Source organism: Athene cunicularia (genome assembly GCF_003259725.1).
Source record: "Athene cunicularia isolate RWA chromosome 4 unlocalized genomic scaffold, athCun1 chr4_part1, whole genome shotgun sequence".
Taxonomy (NCBI): Eukaryota; Metazoa; Chordata; class Aves; order Strigiformes; family Strigidae; genus Athene; species Athene cunicularia.
In genome coordinates, this window is record NW_020799098.1 from 33,930,986 (window position 1) to 33,950,591 (window position 19,606).

At 37.5% G+C, this 19,606-nt stretch overlaps 1 pseudogene; it reads right to left on the bottom strand.

The window, feature by feature from the left end:
• Nucleotides 1-7,521: 7,521 nt before the first annotated feature.
• Nucleotides 7,522-8,554, bottom strand: LOC113479411 (annotated as a pseudogene).
• Between the last annotated feature and the right edge of the window lie 11,052 nt (nucleotides 8,555-19,606).

The window sequence follows — 19,606 nt, forward strand, 5'->3', positions numbered from 1 at the left end:
ACTGCACTGAAATGCCATCAAAAAAATGCAGAGAGAGAGAGAGTCCTTGGAAGAGTTGGGAACCCAGATCTTTTCCTCTCTTACATCAACTTCCCGTGATTAGACAAGACAGATTTTCATGTTTGTTCTCTTTCTAATTCACTGCTGTATCAAGAGAAAGATCTTCCTCCTGCCACTGTGCAAAAAAAGGCAGATTGCTTTCAACAGAAAATCAAACCCAAGGCTCCCATAATATGGGTGAGTGGCCCACTTCAGAGCAGTTGGATAAAAGGCCATGAGGTTCTCCTCATGTTCATATGTAGGTTCATCCTACAGAAAGCAACTATAGACTCATATGCGGAGCATGTATCTTAGACATCTCTCTGATGTACAAGAGGCAGGGAAACACATCATGGCTGGGTCATGTCAGGGCTTAGCCACAATCTGGACATCAGTCTGCTTGGCCCTCTCTGTGTTTTTACAAGAAACATCTACTAACAGCCATCTGCTTTATTGCAGAAGACTGATGGGGACTATTTCAAATGGGGATAAAGCCCCTCTTAGGTCCAGAAGAGAATGTCTGCCTGCTATGGAGCTAGAATGCAATCCCAGCTGCTTTTTCTTTAGCATTTTCAATTAGTGAAATTAGATTAAATTCTGTACAATGAGATGATAAACATTGCTGTGTGTGTAGGGGACCTAAATAATGATCATCATCATCTTTGAGTGGTGGAAATTGCCACTAATCTTAAAAACAATTAATGTCACTGGGACAACTTTAGGAATCTTCATTGGATGGAATTATTACCATCCTATCCTAACACCTCTAGATTCACTGTGTTTTGTTCTGGCAGGAGTTATACACACCTTTATAAACTACAAAACTTTCACAACACACACTTTAGCCTGTTTTGCTGTATGGTAATATTTATTTGGAGGGAGTCACTATTGATGCAGATTAAAAAAAAAAAAAAAAAAAAAAAAAAAGAAAGAAAGAAAAAGAAAGATTGGTTCTGATCTCACACCTTCTCATTTTTCATGAGTTATAAGGAGTATGTCTGCTGATAACATTTAAGTAACACTGGTAACACTAGTATTACTTGCTTGGTAACACGTTTGGGTCAAATGGAGCTTGACCCAAAGGATACTGAGGCATCTTCCATTGCCTCTGAGACAAAGCCCTCCACAAAACGTTATGAAATCTTTATTTTCGTTCCAAATTGTCTTTTGTTATACTGTACAATATCTGCATGCAACATTTTGTCTATAGATAATGTAATTTATCTAGTGTGTCCTTTGCACTTTTCTTATAATGACTCTCTAATCAGCCCTGTCTTATTTGGTATTTCCTACTTTGATGTACCTTGACACTATCGTATATTCTTGAAATGCTGGGGTTTCAACCCCAAGCCCCAAATTAAGGCTGAAATGTGGGTGATTCCCACAGCCCTTCACAAAGGGGGGGTGAGTTTGCCTTTAGGCTTCCCTCCAGGGTGCGGCCGGCCTGGCAGGGAGAGCCATGGGGTAAATGAGCCCCAGGTGTCCCACATTGAGTGAACAAGGGTCAGGTGTCCCACTGAGGGATAAAAGCTGGGACCCCCTTGCAGGCAGGGGCAGTGTCTGTCTGTGAGGTGGATTCTCTGTGCAGAGTTCCCTGTTGGGGAAGGACCTTCTGCCTCCCTGGGACTGGGCTCCAGTCAGGTCTGGCTTTTGTAAATGTGAGCTGTGTAGAGATTCAGTATGTGGCTTCCTTGGTCTTATGTGTTTGGCTTGTTGACTTGATTGTCTCCCATCCCTTCTATGGGAGACTGCATTTCACCATTTATTCCACCTGTTGTTGGTTGTGTGGTGTTGCTGTTGGGGTCAGTGGGATTGATGTTGATTGTGTATAATCTGACTGACTTGTTTGTACCCCCAGTGCTCACCCATGTACTGACCCTCTTCTATCAAATACTAGTTGGTTATTGTTTCATCTTTATGCTAGGCACAATAACTGGTAAAACAATTCTGAACGTTTATCTAGGATAAAAAGCGTCAGCAATGTAACAGGCCGGGAAGGACAGCTAAAGGTGGTACCAAATGGGTGATACTGCTGCCATCCAGTTAAACACTGACACAAAACTTCTCTGCGCTTACCTTAAGAAATTTTAAAAATTGAAGGAAAAGAATAAGATTAAATAAAGGTTGTAACCACAGTTGAACAGGATAAAGAGACTTTTTCCAAGGGGAAAAGAGAGAAAAGAGCAATATCTGTGGAGTCTGGCATCCTGAACACCACAAGTTACTGCATTTCACCAAGACACTTACCTCATTTCACTGCTTTAGAAGTGAGAACTGGAAGGCTGTTGCTAAATTTACGCTCTGGGCAACAGGGAAGGATACCAGGCTGGTGCCTGGGAAATACAAGAATTGAGACAGATGTAACTTTGAAGGTTAAACTAGGTTGCCACATAAACTCATAAGCAGCAAGCAACAACAAATAAACGTAGGAAGTAGTATGACTGCTGAGATACACCAAGCTAGATAGAAAAGATTCTGTTCTGCAGAATTCTGGTGACCACAGGAAAATTAAAAAAAATATGCTCTTGTACAAGAAAAAAAATATTCTAAGCACTCCCTCTGTTCAGAGAAAACTTTCATTTTATCAATTATTTATTCATTGATGGAAATTAGAAGAGGGTGCCAGATGGGTGAAGTACTATTTTTCTCTCCCCTACCTTAACCACTCATGACCCCAGACATTTCAAAAAAAAAAAAGAAGAGGAAAGCCTGTTTAAACACTCCATCAGATAATTTATTTTCAGAAGCCCACAGACATATATTGATGATGTGTTCACATTGAACTTCACAACTGGGAGCACATTATCCCCAGCAGTCAACAGGGATTTATCTGCTTCTCACTTAAATTATCTTTGTTATTCAGGCTTTGCTGATGGAGATATCTCACTCTGTGCAGAGTCAGATTTTCTTTTAAAACAGTCATCACCACAAACTTATTACTTGATCAGTAAAATTGCTTTCATTTAACCAAAGTTCCTGTAACAAACATGCATCACTGACACTACATTAGCACACTGAGGAAAAGGAGGATGTGAAAGCTGTGGACTTGCTTTGTGTTTTGGAAGGTGGTTTCTCCTATCTTGAACAAATAGAGAAAAAAAGAGGAGGAGTGTACTCTGCCACTGTCAAACTGGGGGAATGAACTAATCTGGTATTCTGACTCAATCTGACACTTTTCTCAGGTACTTAAATTGCTCTCAGAAGTTTAGAAATTATTAGAGAAAAAAAACAGACCAAACCCCACACTTTTCTCAGAACTCCACTGATTTGTCATTGGTTTATTATGTGATGAAACTGGCAATGACTCAACGTGTTACAAATATTTGTCTGAGTCTTTAAAATCAAGGGCAAGCAAAACAAACAAGTCCTGAACAGTCTCTACAGTCTCACAGACTCAACTTGTTTCCAGCTGTGAGGGCTTCTGGGTGGATTTGGTATTCGCATAGAGGCAATCAACCCAGTCTAAATTCTCATGCCTTTTAGACACAACATGTAACTTCAAAGCTAGAAAATTCTTTCTTGCTAAAATAAATTGAGTGGAATTTTGCTGAGTAGCTATGAGCTTCAAATAGTCAAAAAAACAGTTGCTTTTCTACAGCTCTACTGGGTTTTACTTACTCCCCCATCTGCACCCCCAGTTTATGCTTCAGCAAAAGCCACACTGCTCTTCCCACTTCTCTGAAGAGTGCATATACTGCTGCTTACAAAGAAAAAAAAAAGTTCAATTCCTGAATGAGAGTCTTAAAAAGCATCTCTGAGCCTTTAGGCTTTGTTCTAAATACTTTTACGTAGAAGGGAGACACGGGGTTTTTTAAATGCTGTTGCTCTTTTTTTTTAAGAGCCATGGAGAACTTGGAACCAAGTTCCTGCTGTGTAGCTGTAATCTGCTTTTGGTTCTCACTTCCACCCCGTTAATTACTTTGGCAGCATGGTTTTTACTACCAGGTAATTACCACCTTATAATTAAATAACCCTTCAAAATGGTTTAGTCTCTTGGGTTTTGCATCATTTGTAATTGAATCTACAGCTCTGAACTAAGTCATTTGCCATAGGCCTTAGAGTCAATGGGACAAAGAGCTTGTATGTCTGAAGTTGGACATAAAGCTAAGAATACATCTACACAGGCTTATTTTTCTGCTGGCTTCTAGCCTTTCTGGCTCCTGGCCAGTGCTGCGACTGATGACTTTGCCTGGTGACTTAGTTTTGCCAGATAACAACCACATCAGTAAAATGTTTCCAAGCAGCTAAACCTGCTGAGGATTAAGCTATTCATCAAAGACATTGGTGGACTGTTGAGATCATTCTCCCTCTTCATCAGTAAACCTTAAACAAATATATTATGTCACTGATCAACAGTACAATCTTATGGTGTCTGAGCAGCCTGGGTTCTGTCTTGAAGAACAGTCACCCAGCTGGCACAGAAGGAGAAGCTAATATTTAAATGAAGAAGAAACCAATATTTAGACTAAATTTCAGTCAGGGCTAAACAGGACTCTCCTCAGTCACAGGAGCTGCCACCAGCTATCTGTCTCTCTTATGTCTAACCAAGGGAAAAGAGCAAGCAGGGCATCTTAAATGCCAAAGACACTTACATGTTGAGGCCTTCAATTTCTGCCTAATATTTAAAAAAATAACCCACTTTTTTTATACATTAAGTGTCACAGAGACTGATTTTCTTCTTCACACTGAGTGGTCCAATTTCAGAAGAGAGTTAGAGTTGTAAATGTGGAGTCAAGTGTGGGGACCCACAACACAGATTATTAAGGAGCCAAAATGATGTGTGAGAGAAGTTTTAACAGACACCTCTTTACTCAGCATTTACGGCTGAAAGGTGAGTTTTTTTAAGGCCACACAACTCATTTTTGCAGATCCCCATCTCAGATTCCAGGCTCTGCCCAGTCATTCCACTCACGACTATGGAATCCACTAAGCAGAAGAGTATCTACAAACAATGATGCAGCATCAAATGCTGCAGTAATCAGGTTGTGTCTAACTTGTTCAGGACCTGTTAGGAAGAGTCATAGCTTTCACCTGCTCCACAAAGGTGCTATTCCTTGCTAAAGGGATTGAATCAATGGAAGGGCTGGCCCATGCTCAGGTTTCAACCAATATAGAATTACAGCGAATCAAACCAAGAATGCAAAACTACTCCATTCTGTTTTCAGATAGATTGTATGGAGCTAGCCTCAGGCAGTCTGGCAAATCTGACTGTGTTCAACAGTAAATAAGTCTCTGAAGCCCAAAACATGGTGCTGAGACTGGTCCCTGGGAAGGCTTTTCCTCAGGTGTGGGAATGGGAGAGAGAATGGTACATATGGAGACTGAAACTCAAGCATTCTGTAGGGGCTACACTAATTATAGCTTTTATCTGAAAAGTTCTGTCAAAATAACACCCCTGACAAGAACAAAAATGTTAATCACTAGCCTTACCATCCGAGAAGCATCTAGGGAATGGGATCTTCCCAAATATCACTTGGTTTTATTTCATTTCTGCAAACAAGAAGCACCAGGTCTGAGATTCTACTTCTCTTGAAACTATGTTCAAATAAGTACCACAATTTAGGGAGATCACTTCATGCTAGATGTCTAACTTACCAACAGGGAAAGCTGGGAAAATAAAAATTTAGTATGAATTACACCTTTATATACTCCCCATATTTGAGGTCCAGGATATAAACATTTTAATTAATTAATCACCTTTTTCTTTTAATCAGATCATCCTACTTCATCAGCAGAAGACAGTGATTTCTTTATATGCCTGGTCTATTGCATTTTAAATAAGGTCAAAAACGTCTTTCACAATGCCTAAACAAAAGTCTAAGATAGATCATATTTAGTAGTCATGATAAGCAAAAAAAGATCTTGATTCATAGAAGCTTCAATATTTTCAATTATACTAGAGGCCAAAATAGATTTTCAGTGAAAGGACAGTGTTTCCTATAGTTGGATGCTATGAAAATTTGTCTCTGAATGGGTTATTTCTGTTTGGTACAAGTTACCCTCAGTAATTTTTTTTTTTTTTTTTTATTTAATCCCATCCTATTTTATTAGTTTCTACACAGCTCCAATTTTTCATTTTCATCATAGTCTAAACCCTTACACAAGTCTGAAAACAAAGCAGTGGAACTTCAGTTGCTTGTTTGATTTTTTTTTTCTTAAATATGAGTTGTATGTTTCCTATTATGAGGGGTCCCATAACTCTAAATCACCGCTCTCATAACTCTAAATTGCTTTTCTCCTTGGTTTTCCTTATCAGTGCTACCAACACAAATGATGTTTAAAATTCTTAGTTGCTAATAGAAGATTTATAACTGTTTTCAGCTACTTAACATCCTTTGAAATTTATACAGCTTTCACTCTAGTACACAGGTCTGTTTCAAATCTCACTTTGGAAATTCAGCAACTGTTAGTTCCTACAAACAGTGTGTATTTTACAGCACTCTGTGTGTCAGATGTGAGAAGGTACTCAGAACATAAGAAATCTATAACCCAACAGAGTTACCTAAAGCTTGTTTGGAAGACGCAGGTGATTTTCTAAATCACAGGTGAGTTCTGGTCAATAACCACCTTGAATTTCATATTAAGTTCATGTTTATAAGTTATGGGGTTTTTTCAGAGAATGTTTTTCTTATATAAAATGAGCTAAGTATCTATGATAATGCCATATTTCTGCAATTTCTTTAAGTGGAAAAAAAAAAAAATTATCCAATTCATGAGTCTTCATGTGGGTAGAATACCTCTCAACCCACTCATAACAGGTAAAAATATGTTGTTAGCACAGAGGAGCAGATACACGAAGCAAGTCCTAAATCAATTGCTTCAGAGCAGACACTTGTTCCTTCATTTATCCATCAACTTCTGTGTAGTGAAACAGTATATGAATATTGAAAGTGACAGCTGGACTACAACAACAATTTTATGAAGCAGACATTTAAAATATCAAGTCTGATTAGATAAATTATTGCTGTAATCTATGGTTCAGACATCTATTAGACTGTGAGTGCTTTCATTCAGTCATAGTTCATGCATAATGTTCAGAGCAGGATGTGGCTGCTGACTGGCAGACAAAAATATTAACATCTATACATTATGCTGTGAATTAATACATAGCATTTTAGGTGATTCAGCGAAACATTAATAGCAGCACTTATTTTCTGCATGCTTTCATTTTCATCTTGAATCTATATTGGGCATAGTTCATTTGAAATAAATAATACATTTCCTCATTAACAGAATACTTAAGGACCACAAATAGGTTTCTGTTTATGGAAGAGGTGATGTTTTGTTTATGTATCCCCAAATAGAGTGAAAGCATCTGGCTGGGAGTCTCAGTACAGTTGAAGTAAAACCAACATGTTTTAAATGGATGGTTAAGTAGAAGTTACTTAAACTGCAAAGCTGAATTATGGGTTGTTCAGAAATGAATTGCCGATTTCAACCTGTATGTTTGAAGTGGCATATCTCAGCTCAGAATAAAATTTATTAATTGAAATAAAAACCATTAGAATCAACACATTTTTGCTAACGAGAAACAAACATATTTATTCCGGTTGCATAAAACTCTGGACTTCTGGAGGCAATTAAGTCATCGAAGGCAGTTTTGGCCTCCCCTTAGTTTCTGAAGCGTCTCCCGCACAGGAACCTGTTGAGATGCTTGAAGAAGTGATAGTCAGTGGGCGAGATGTCTGGTGAGTACAGTGGATGAGGCAGAGTTTCGTAGCCCAGCTCATTCAACTGTTGCAGCATCGAAAGTGCAATGTGTGGCCACGCGTTAGCGTGGAGATGGATTGGACCCTTTCTGTGGACCATTGCTGGGCACAGCCGTTGAAGTTTCTGGTGCATTTCATTGATTTGCTGCACATACTTCTCCACCGTGATCATTTCACCCAGATTCAGGAAGCTGTGATGTATTAAACCAGCAGCAGACCACCAGACAGTCAGCATAACCTTCTTTTGGTGCAGATTCGGCTTTGGGAAGTGCGGCGGAGCTTCATCGCGGTCCAACCACTGAGCCAATCATCGCCGGTTATCATAGAGCATCCATTTCTTGTTGCATGTCACAATACAGTCCAGAAACGAGTCGTTCTGGTTGCGAAAAAGAAGCGCTGACCACACTTCAAAATGGCAGTTTCTGTGATTCTCATTCAACTCATGTGGCACCCATTTGTCGAGCTTCTTTGACTTTCCAGTCTTCCTCTGATGCTCAGAAACGGTCAATATGCTTACCCCGAGTTCTTTTGCAAGTTCTCGAACAGTTGTGCATGTATCTGCTTCCACCAGAGCCTTCAACTCATTGTCGTCAATAGCAGAAGGATGTCCACGACCTTCTTGATCTTCAAGGTCAAAATTGCCAAGTCAAAACTTTTGGAACCAAAGTTGCACTGTCTGTTCGTTAACACTTCCCTGGCCATAGACCTCATTGATGTTTTGAGCAGCTTGCGCTGTATTATGTCCAAGTTTGAACTCGTAGATCTGTCGAAATTGCTGTTTTGACATCTGAACTTCAAACCTCCAAAATTTGTCAAAACCACAATTTATATTATAACTTAATTATAGAGAGTGAAAGTTCATAACATGAGCTTTTCAAAAATATATAACAGTACGACAGTCGAGAAGGTACTATTCCTTAAACATACACAATGAAAATCACATTACAAAACAGAAATTAATTTCCGAACAGCCTATACTTTCAGATATAAGGAGTATAACAGTATTGTCTGATTACTTGTTTCCCCTATCAAATACTCCTTAGAAAGCAGACTCAGTAGGAAGATAAAGGTTGACTCTTTAAAAGTATATTCTGTAAAGGAGGACCTTAAAACAAGAGAGATACTTTGGAATATTTTTTTTTTTTTAATAGAAAAGAACTATCAGAGGTGTTCAACTCGGTTCTTCCCCCATCTTATTCCAAATGTCCATGCCTGTCAGACCACTGCTGTATGCTTCTGGTGTGGTGAAGTACAAGCAGGTTCAAACCAGCCTCCTGGAGTTCAAGCAATAAATTCCTTTAGTACTTGAAAGTTTGATGAGTTAAGAAATCTGTCATGTTTTTGATAAAAAGAGAACTTTTTTGGTTCTTTTTCTTAATGTTTAATGGATCATTACATGAGCTAAAGATGCAGTAATATTCAAAGTTTATTAACAAACAAAGAGATAGCAAAAAAAGGCTTGGAAGAAAGATTTAACACTCTTAATACTCCTTGGAAAATTAAACTTCTTGGACATATCTAGAGTGAAATTTAATATATGAATATATATATGAATATATTTTCTCTTGTTCTGATTAGATATGTATGCTTACCCACATACACGTTAATTATGGTGTATAACATAGACTGTAACTGCTTTTAAAAAGGTTACTACTATGGCTTTTTGTTCGCATCTTGAAGTGTTATTTTTAAACGGGGAGTAGGAGAGCAGAAATTATGCCTCCTGTCTCAGCTATATAGACCAGATGGTATATACAATTTCTCTATGTGTAGTCCTGTTTTGTTAGGAAGCCAATTATGATACAGCTTTACCCATTCACAACAGGTATCTCCTGAACACTTCAGATCATTGAAGCGCAGTCTTTGTTGCCTCGTAGACAAGAAACAAAGAAATAGTATATTCTGTTCTGCCCAGTGACCTGGAATATGAATGCAAAACATTGTATCCAGAAGCAATGGTTTTAGAGGAGCTCAATCTATGTCTCTTAAGTTTTCCTGTCAGATGCATGGAATCTGTGAATCATGAGTTCTGCGCTGAAAGGCAAGAGATGATTTCCCAGCCATGGGTCAGCATGATATCCTCTCCTCTGTCTCAGTCTACATGCTGCTGCTGCTTGGGAGTAGATCATAAAGACTCTTACAAATAAAGAAGCTTTGCTAGCTAATGCTCTTCCCAGTAGCAGTACATCATGGTCCATCTTGTGCCATGGACTGAGTACCTTATTACATCTTGTCCTCTGAAAATGCACACGTGTACCCAAAGTGCCAGTCTCACAAGCCTTACATCAACATATGAAGACTTAAAGACTGTTCAATTTTAAAAGCTTATACTTTCTTGATCAGATTTTTTTGGTGGGATACTCTGTAAAACAGGTGGTTTTAGCCATACCTGAGCCAATCTGTCAGCAGTCTGAACTATTGTAGCTTTTAAAATTTGGTAAACTATATCAGGCAGCCGACATCTCAAGGCAACCTATTCATGTCTTCAAGGTCCAATTCAATTCTGCAGTGCAGTTTTTCATGATCCATGATGCATACACTAGTTCCAAATATTTATATCCTTAAGGGATACACACTTTCTGCAAGCTCTTAGGCATACTACAACAAAGTAGCTAACCTGGATGATCAATAAACCTGGATGAGCAATACAACTAGTCACTATATACTATAGCATGACATAGCTTTCTGAAGATTTACTTTAGTCTTTTTTTACAAAGTCTACGGTCAGATCTGTCCTAAATATTCTAAAACTACTGAAGGGATTTTATTTTTCTTTGAATAGTTGGTCCCCAAAAATGAATTAAAATGGAAGCTTTTAGCCTTAGCTTGTTAAAACTTCTTTTATAATTAAAACATATTGTGAACACCTCTGTCTGTCAGGAGAACATGAATCTATTAAAAAGTAATCCACAAAACTGGGTAAGATATTTACCCATCAAGGATCAACATAAATGTTAGACAGTGTTATTCTGAGCATGAGCTGTAACTGAAAAAAAAGATACAAATATTACAATAATAATTAGAATTTAATCTCTACCTCTTTTTATTTCTAAAAAGTAATGAGAAATAGTATTGAGTCTTATCACATCAGTTGATAAACACTGAAACAGAACACGTCAGCTTCAGAAATAATTTTTCTCTTTCATGATTTCCTCCCTCCCTGTAACTTCCCCACTGATTCCACTGTGGAACTGCAATCCATCTCCTTTTACCAAAACACTGACAGAGTTTGAGAAACAGGTAATTCATCAGAAATAGAAGGCTGCAGTTAGGTTGACTATAACGACTCATTTTATGCATGAAATTATTTAACGATTGTCACTTATGTTGTTTTCCATCTTCAAAAATGTTATAGATGATATTGTATTTTTATAAATGCATTGAGTTGCATAACAATATTACAAAAAAACTCTTTCACTAATTTACAGTTAAATGAGCCTGCTATGATGTTTTATACTACCAGCATGAAAATTAGCTCTATCTTGGGCCAAGAAATATTGGTCTTTTCCACACCAGCAAGGAAACAAACCATTGGCTAGATCAAGGGATTTTGTTGGGTGAATGAATATTTATTCAGCAAAAGGCTAAAAACTGACAAACTCCAGAAGTAATATACACTTTAAGTATCTCCTAATTTAAATTGTGAAATCTCTACAGATATGTGGGCCTCCTGTAGAAGGTACATATACACTGGGTTTTGCCTAAGAATGCTACAGGTGTAGGACACAAGTAGGGCTTTTCACTGACATTGGGATGTCCCAGTACAACTACTCCTCAAAATAAAAATTAATTATTTTGTTTATAATGTAGTATGAGGTTATAAATCCAAACCTACAGGTCTGCACTAACTCAAATGAGAAATCCAAACAAATCCAAAATGTCAGTCACTGCTGATTTCAACCAATGTGAGTTGGATGTGTTGGCTCTTACAAAACTTTTCAACAACAATTCATTTTATTCTAAAATAAAATTACAATAGAACTTTATATGAGGTGTTTATTATCAGGACAGATTCTAAAAAAGGAACAGACTCACAGGTATCAAAACCCAGAATATTGCCAACTGAATGGAATTTCACATTTATATATATACATAAAATAAAGTACAAAAGTCTTCTAGCAATTATGTGTATAATTTTAGTAAAGGTATGCAAAAGTAAATATTCAGCAAATTATTACTTTGGTGGCTCACTCACAATTTGAAAATATGCAGTCTAGATCTGCATTTGACATCTTTATGCACAATGTTAAAAGCTATAGCCACCAAGATTAAGTGTTAAAGCCATCATTAGTTTTATTTGAAATTACTTAATTCCAGAAATTGGCACTTGATCGAATGCAAATTGCAAGATTGCAATGCTCCTGTGAACTGGGAAATCAAATCCTTCCTACATTCTGTTCAACAAACTCCAGGAAATCCTGGAAATCAAACATTTCCTAATTAATATGGAGCAATGTTTTATTCCATAAGCAGGAAATGTGAGCTGAACATTACTGCGGGGTATTCCAGACATGAGTTCTACACCTAGATAGCAGCACTCCAGGATTGCAACTGTAGCCTGAGTTGAGAGAGACTGGACTTAGAGCTAGAAACAGGGAGTTAACAGAAGACTGAAAAACAAAAAACTGTAAACCTTTGGAAGTAAGACTGTGTGAATGAGCTTGTAAGCAATCAGTCATGAAGACAGTGCAAAGAGTGACTCCGGTGAGGAAAAAGTATGGTCTAGAAACAGTGTCTTTGTCCCAAACTCTTGTCCACCCCTTCCTTCATACTTTCAGATTGCTCTTAGGAATTAAATTGTTTGTCTAACACACCTAACAGAAATAACATCTGACGTACCCAAACCAATAAAGCTAGTGCAGCTAAAACTGAAATCCCCGTTTCCAGCCCTGCTTTTCTCCTCTGAAGAGGTGACCTAGTTTTAATTCTGGAGTATGGATTTGCCAAAAGTACAGATAGTACACAAAAGGAAAAAAGGCTTCCTGAAAATTGAGTGGTTGTGGAAATTCTGCATGTACATCCTAACACACTAGCTTTTAAACTCATAATGTTAGACTCAGAAATAAGAGGCACTTCTGCTTCCTACTGTCTCATCAAGCCATCAAAATCGTATTTTTATCATGCCTCAAATGTGGCTTGGAGAACAGACTTATAATTTGAAAAACAACAGTTTGGAAGAGATGTTAAGAGACCTTGTCACCATTCTAAAGCTAAGGCAACACTGTGACACATCAGTATAAGCAGAAAAAAGTTTCTAAGAAGACTCAGACATATTACTTTGTTTCATATAGTTTAGAGCTACCAGAGTGTCAAAACTCATGAAATTTCAGAAGAGTTTCTTAAATTCTTCAGAATGCATCATCTGCATCTAAAAAGGAGAGGATTTATTTGAGAAAATATGAGAAAAAAACCCTTTTGTGGCCTTGGATGTTAACCTATGCTCACTATAACAGAAGTCTGCATTCTTAAAAAGGCTATACAGGATACAAACATCAATGAGTCATAATTTAATGAAATATGAGGTGTCACTTACATCTCAATGACTTATTTTCCAGCATATGATTCAGGACAGCAATAGTCTAAAAGGTGCTTCTGGCTGTAGTTTGAGATAAAAATTCAAAACTACATGGGCAAACACAAAGGCGCCCACAATGCTCCTTGCTCTTTTTCTTCTACTGTCAACCAATATTTTAAAGATAACAAGGTCTGCTCAACATCTCATTGTCAATACTTTCTGATATTGCAATGGCACCCATGCTTCAAAAGCAAGTTATGTATCATTGCAGGCTAACCAGCTATGTTTAACAACTCAGAGAAATATATGGATCAGAGAGATGAAAAGTTTCACTAAAGCCCATTTAAAACAGTGAATACAAGCAGCAAAATAAATAACACATACAATGACCTTAAATTTGGTCATTCGGCAGATTAGACAAGAACATAATCTCACTGCTTGTCAAGGGCTCTAGCTGTGTCATGAACCTGGAGTACAGTTCCCTCTGTGGGACAACATGATTTTGTAGTTTTATGCTCAGGCTGACACATATACGAGCTTAACCTCAGAACTTCAGCTAAAAATTCACAAGTGTTAGGGTCATCTATAGATAATTTCATTCTTCAGCCTTGTTCCTGAGGATTATAGTATCAATTATATACATGAACACAAAATGGTTGCTCCCTAATAAATCTCCCAGTGTCCTAAGGTGTTATATATTTACTCCTTTGTTCAAATAAACAAATTCTTATTTTCAAAACAAGTTCTGGAATTTTTTTTAAGGCATCTCTATCAGCACTGGTTTATCCAACAGGTCAGACCCTGAAAACATAACAGCCCAATCTGAACATAGGGAAAATTTATGGTTGGGAAATTTCCTTCTTGGCGGCAGTAACCGATATTTCTCTTGCTGTATGGTCTCCCTGAAAAGTCAAGGAACCCTCACTCCTTTTGTCACACTCAGTTCATTTTTATTACCTTGAGGTCTATGACTATATACTTTCAACAGTAAACTGACTGTCTGCTCAGGCTAGGCTAAATACATGCATACACTTGATCCTGATGTTTTCTCTTATAAATAATGTTTAAATAAATAAGAGAGAAGAAGGTATAAATATGTGAAATATAATGTTTAATCTTATCTCATACACCATCTATAGTCAAAATTTCAAAAAAGAGGGAGAGACAGGAAGTTTTATCTTCTCATATGCTCCTTTAGGGCCTTATCCTTCGAAGATCTGCAAAAATAAGCCTTGCAGTGTAATAAGAACATCAGTTATTTTTATCTACATCCATGAATCTGCAGATGAAGATGCAGGGTAGAGCATGTCCTTTCAGGTACACCTGGAACATCACTCGGTCACGGGGAGTCCTTTCCAGCAGTATAGGCAAGGGTTGGAAGCAGTCTTTTGAGTGTACTGGCATAAACTGTCTATTCACTGGTCAAAATGTCAGCTAGAAACCCTTCCCTTACCCCATTCCATCAAGCAATGTTTAGGCACTGGTATGCAGCTCTAGCAGCTAAAGAAGCAGTGATTATATGGGCAAGTATCTGGCTACAAAAATTCCTCTGATTTTTTAACAAACTTCAGTTTCCAGATTAGAGAGGTAAACTTTCAACAGAAGTAGGGATTAAATTAATGAGTATGTATTATCTCAGTTATGATGCCAACATGTTACTTCTGCTCCTATCCGTTTGTAGCTCAGCACCTTTCAAATACACTAGTTGAAACTGGTTTGTAGAGCTGAATTGTTTTTGTAAAGTTGATAAACCTCTCATCAGTTTCTCAGACTGAAAAAAAATAAAATATCCCAAGTCAGGGAGAATGCTGCAACCATTTGATGTTTTTAAATCTGATGAAGTGCTTGGTAGTCTAGAAAACAGATTTCATAGATCAAGGCTTTTCAATTAGGATGATGTTCTCTTTTATGGTTTATATCTACAAGCACAGAAGCTAATAGAGGCATCTCACAGGTAGGCTGAAAAATTAAGACAGTTCTAGAAGGTAATTATTTCTCCCTTTACAATGTTATCAAGAATTTACAGACTGTACTTTTGAAGATATTGCATGCCAGGCTATCTGCTGTTACAGAAATGTTTACCTATTCCTTTAAGGCAAATATTGATTGCAGACTGACTGCTTGTTTTTTAACTTAATTTTATAACCAAGTACTCAGTGAACACTTACGTACACTGAATTACAAAATATTACAGGAAACGGTGAAGTCCAAGGACTGAGTTACTATGCAGCATAAAGCTATGCTTAGTTTTAATGTTAAATTGAGGTTACCTAATGTTGATCCAAATATTTGCATTACCTCAAATCAGTATGCCTCTTACTAAAGGTATACTCAAGAGTTTTCAGGGAAAGATATAATTTATGTAGTTTTCGACTACTACTTAGTACAAGGTATATCTTCTAACTGAAGCTTCCATATTTTTGAAAAATATAAATAATTAATTAACTATAGAGGAAGGCCAGGATAAGAAATAAATCCAAGTAATTGTGTTACCTCCCCTTCATTTTCCTTCTTAATCATATGAACAGCTTTTCTTACCCTCTTACTTGTCCTTTAGCAGAAATTCCAAGATGATCCTTTGGAGGAGGCTTGTGAAGGATGGAATATGTTTCCGTTCCCCTGACTTGCTACAGCTACTAGATAAACTACCCTGTCAGATGCCATAAAGGCAGCAAATTTTAAAACACCTGTATGGACATTATTAGAACAATAATTACTTCAGACTATATTAAAGAAAATCTTGTGGTGAGTCACATATATGCTAATGCTTACTTGGCCAGTTTCATGAAAACAGAAGCCAAAGAACTCACAAGAAAAAAATTCTATTTATTTTAATAATTATAATGCAACCACTGCAAAATTAATTCTGTTCTTTCCATGTTTGTATGTGTACACATTTTACATATCTTTATATATAAAGCAAACATTGCATTTCTTCATCAAAGGCTGACGTTCAAGTGCTGAAGGAAGTGCTCAAGGAAGCAGAGAAGGGATACAATAGGGTTTCCTTTGGAAAAGAGAATCTTGGGTACTTTTTGTTTTTATTGATATGTCATACTTCAGCATTGGTAAAATATCAAAGTGTAGCATATATATTCTCATGATTAAACTAGCTACAGGACTGAAAAAAATCCTTAATTTTGGGAGTAAATCTTAAAAGTATATTTAGTGCTTAATTTTGAATTAAAAAAATGTATGATTGCTTTTCTCAAGCCACTGAGAAAAGCATCTGCACCCTTTGAGCATATATTTCTATTCATCTTTTTGGTCATAACGGTAATGCTTTTGCCTTTTACTTCATCAGCCAGAAGTTCCCCAGATTTTTCCATGTTTCTCCAAATCTCTGGAACCCTGCATAAAAATTGGTGTAAGGTAGCCCAATTTCAATTTTTTTGGTACTGAAGGAAATTTAAAAGAGATTGCACATCAGAATGAGTGGTTTGACTGCTCCATCCTTGAGGTCTCACAGAATTCTTAAGTGGGCACTACCTGGACCTGCCAGTTTGTTCCTGTTTCTATTGCTGATTTGTTCTGCCTGTGCTTTGGTTTGAGGCACATCAGCCTGTAGGGAGGAGTTCCATCAAACTCAAGCTCTTCCACTGATGGATGTCAAAACATTACCTAATTTTCTTGTTATACCCTTATCTTCTCTGAGCTCCTCTTTTGGTCCCTAAAGGCCTTCTTGAAAGCATCTTGTTTCTGCTGCATCTTTAAAAGGGATTTATTACCAGGTTTTAATGCTTTTCATAAATTACTCCTTGAACTTTTTCTGGTATGTCTTATATATTTATATTTAATCTGTCATGGTTCATGATATTTTCTGCTTTCTTAATTTGGATATAACTTTTTTTAAGGAATTCCTTTTTAGTTCTGTTACTCAATTGTTTAACCATGCTGACTTGTTTTGGTCCCTCTAAATGCCCTACTTTCCCACCAGTTATTACAGTACGATTGTAACAACTTTTTATGAACTAAAGGTTAGTGAATGCTGTGAATGTTAATACACTGTCATATATTTAGAGCATAAATGTGTTCTGTTCCCTCGAAGTCATGCTTTGAAACACTTGAAATTAAATTCTAACAGGTAATATTTCACTGTCAAAGAGGAGTCACAGAGTGTTTACACTCCAGCATAAACATAGTCAAATTTGTTTACGAGCCACAAGTCTTTATATATCTAAAAGTAAGAATTTTGTTCAAGTAATGCAATGTTGTTAAACAGATATTACTTTTCATCAAATATGTTTCTTCATAGCATGGGAAGGCAAAGTAAGTGCTGCCTAAAGTACAACCAGTGTACAAATACTGTCAAAGCCTGAAGAGATGGAGGTACAGATCAACAGGCAGATAGATGTGAGCTAGGTACCAGGACAAGTCTCCTAATTCAACATGTAAGAAAAATCTCAGGTCTAGCACACTGAGAGGTTGTAACCATAATGGGTCAGACCGTTCAGACTACTCCAGTAGTGACCAGCAAGAGAGTTAAGAGCCTGTCTAGTAAAACCCCTTCTAGTTACCATAAAAGCAAAGTAATTATTTTATTTCTTCTGGGAAGCTCTTTTTTCAAATTAATGCTACATGACATTGCACTGTCATTTGGTCTGCCAATATCTAGTCATCATGCTAGGATCATGACTATACCCTTTCCCATGATTGTGTATATACTTGTGCCTCTTTGGAACATTTCATTTCACCCATATGAAACAGCATGACTATGTCCAGAGCACACAGCACTTTTGCAGAGGGACCACTCCATCCTTACAGGATGTATCCTGCTGTGGATTTGGTAGCACCTACTTCCTCTTTCTGGTGTTTACATGTCCCACTATTATAGGCATAACACTCACACTCAAGCTTTCCAAAAGATAACAAAGTAAGGAAAAAGTTTCCAGTGTAAATTCCAGAAAAATTATGTCTCATTTCCACTATTTTGGCAAGAAATAAATGTTTCATGCTAACCAAATACTGATATTTAAGTTTTCTTAGTTACATCAGTTATTTCTGCAACCTCTTTTATTAGGTATCATCTACCTTCTGCTGCACATGATGTGGGAGCTGCATAAACAATTCTACTTCATATTCAATGTGCTTCATTCAAAAGGAGTTTTAATTATATGCTGCGGGAGAGCTGAGCATGCACACGACCAATGTGATCAAGCAATACCCGTTTATTACAACTGAGAAAGCCCTTTTATAATGTTCTCCCACACACGTGAGTAACATGCAGTACAAGTCCTCAAGATTGGACTGTTAACTTAGCCCGCGCTTTAAACCTCCGTATGATTGGATAAAAAGTGCCACATCAGCCGTGCCAGGCTCCCTGCCTTGTGGAACTTCCTCTTCCGTCCCAACCCCTTCCGGGGGTTGTTTGTCTGGTCGAGTTTCTCCCCCTCATTCAGGGTCACATCCTTATCGCATTCTTGCTCGGCTGAGGCTCTTATCAGTCTTGTTCTCACACAGGATTGCTCGCATGTCCATTCTCTTGCAGAAAGCCCTCTGGAATCCCAACAATATGCTACACGTAGAATGATGCATTCAGTTTTGGGCCCCTCATTACAAGACAGACATTGAGGTGCTGGCACACCCAAAGCAGGGCAATGAAGCTGGTGAAGGGTCTAGAGCACATGTCTTGTGAGGAGTGCCTGAGGGAACTGTGTTTTAGTCTGCAAAAAAGGAGGCTGAGGGGAGACCTTACTGTTCTCTACAACTACCTGAAAGGAGGTTGTATCAAGGTGGGTGTCAGACTCTTTTCCCAAGAAACATGCAAAAGGACAAGAGGAAACAGCCCCAAGTTGTGCCAGGGTATATTTAGATTGGATATTCAGAAAAAAATTTTCACTGAAGGGGTTGTCAAGCACTGGAACAGACTGCCCAAGGAAGTGGTTGTGTCACCATTCCTGGAGGTATTTAAAAGACATGTAGATGTGATGCTTAAAGATGTGCTTCAGTGGTGGACTTGGCAGTGCTAGACTCAGTGATCTTAAAGGTCTTTTCCAACCTAAACGATTCTATGATTCTGTGCAAGCACATTTGTTAAAGAAGAATTTAAGTCTTTTCCTGTTGTTACTGCTCCTTTAATATGAATTTAATTTGTGCAATTTTATGAAAATAAACACGGAAAACTGAATTCCATTGTGTGGCTTCATGCTGACACATATATTTGACAAAAGCAGAGTCAGACCTTTGAGATGCCCCGCTGCTTCAAAAGATTACACAATGCTACTCAACTGATATTGGGCAATTACAAGATAATCTTCTAGTTGCTAATAGCTAAGGATTAAATTAAATCCTAGAAATATATATATATAAAAAAAAAAAAAAAAAAAAAAAAAAATGTAATATG